Raw genomic sequence first — 2,134 nt, forward strand, 5'->3', positions numbered from 1 at the left:
TCCCCAGCTTGAAAGCTCTTTGCTAGCATCCAGGCCATCATAACTTCCCTCGTTCGATCCTTCTCGTCATCTGCTACTCGTTTCAAACACCCACTGATTGTTTCAACAATCCCTTCAATTCCGACATCTTCGATGCGGTCTAAGAGCTCTGAGAGCTGCTCGGTGCAACTTGATATTATGGTTTCCATGTCAATAGGGGCTACTACTTGCTCGCTCAAGAAAATTTGGCGACAAATAAGAATGCTGCATGTGAAAAATCAGATATTAGATCATCTGTTCCCTCTTAGAACGCTACAATAACTTTTTTAGCAAGAAACTGATCACCCAAATACCTTGTGGATATAACAATTTGTTGAAAATTCAATATTAGCCTATATGTTCACACCTAAATTAATTTGATGTCATTGCTTACATCAATTTAGTTTTGATGTCATTGCTTACATCAATTTAGTTAGGTGAAAATTAAGTATTTTTCTCATGTTTTAATTTCAATGGTTTAGATTATTTAGTGTTTATTTTAATGAGTGGTTTAGATTGTTTCTTGTAACCCATAAATACCCTACTTATATTTGAGTTTTATCATCCAACAATCAAAGCTTAATTATAAGCATTTGAAAGCTTTCTTAAGAGTTCTTCCCTTTTGCAATTTTGTGAGATTATTCTAAAGAGAGTTTTTTTTGGATCAATTAGAGTTTTTACTCTATTTTGATTCAACACAATTATCTTCTGAATCACAGCCTGAACACCCCTCAAGCCTCACCACTATATCAACTTGCTCTCCCTTGCATTCTGGTTGTTGATGATCTTATCAAAGAAAATAAGAATCACCAGTAGATTAAAAAAGATTGCATACTACCCTTCTCAATTTCTGAATAGTTCGTATTTTTCTACATGCTTAAACTTAGCTTCAAATGTTTTGTTGAACAGTTTCATTTCCAAACCTGTAATTTTAGACGAGTTGGCAAATGCCATTTGGCTTGCATTCGGTGAATTGTATCTTCCACCAGTTTTAAGCGTAATGGGAGTAAGAAGGTCCCGAGCTGAACTATCCTGGGCAGTCAAAGTTGACAGAATTTTGGTGTTCTCCCCACTCTTGATCTTTGCAACTCCATACAGATGAAAGCCACTGAATTGTCATTGGTAAAGATGACTGAGCATCATCAGGAGACCCATAACGGTTCGCAAAAGCTTTCCGAAGGTAATCCAACCCAGCAGGTCCCTTTAATAATGGTTCCATCATCATTACACGAGCTTTGCTTATCTCCCGCTTAAGATCCTGTCAAGAGAATGTGTATTACACATTAGTAGAAAGAATAAATTATTTCCCAACTCAGCGCCTTTCAAGTGATACATGAAAAACTCATTCTATCAAGAGGAAAATAAATAAAGATACAAAAAAAAAAAACCTGAATCTGCTCTAGGACAAACCGTAGACCCTTGATCATTGCAAGGGCAGGAGAATGATTCAGCTTCTCTTTGGCTTCACTCATCTCAGCTAATTCTTTCAATAAATTCTGGTTAGCAGCCTTCATTTCATCATCATTGGCTGGAGAGGAGAGCTTCTGCAAAGTGCTCAATCCAAACTCTAGAATCCTTCCAAGATAATCAATGTCCAAGTTGCCTGACTTCAGCACCTTTGAATCGGGGAAAAAGCTAAATAATTAGGACTTAATAGACGAGAATACTGAAGTGGAAATAATAAAGGGATACTAGTACCTGGGAGAGAATTTCCAGATCAATACTATCAATTATTTCTTCTCTCCAAGTCTGAGGAGCCATCTCGCAAATTTCATCTCTGACTTCCTTCATGAGGTCAATAACTTGGTCATAATTGGGCTTATCCTGTTTCATGGATTCCATGATCCCGTCCCAGAAAGCCTTCTCCATTGTTTATCTTGCCTGCAAAACATTAAGAAATTTCCAATATAAGTATCGAGCATGGCAGCCAAGAAAATGATGGATTCTAAGGCAAGTTCCTATACTTGAATATTCATAAAATCACATCAAACCCATCATAATAATTATGCAGCTTGCATAAGAGCCAAAAATCCTAAAGATGATTCTGAGTGTCAGCATCTTCTATAACATCATTAGTGTTATATAACTATCGTTATTCCGATGCTGGACCGCTATT

Source organism: Hibiscus syriacus, unplaced genomic scaffold (genome assembly GCF_006381635.1).
Source record: "Hibiscus syriacus cultivar Baekdansim isolate YM2019G1 unplaced genomic scaffold, ASM638163v2 tig00109971_pilon, whole genome shotgun sequence".
In the NCBI taxonomy this organism is placed as follows: Eukaryota; Viridiplantae; Streptophyta; class Magnoliopsida; order Malvales; family Malvaceae; genus Hibiscus; species Hibiscus syriacus.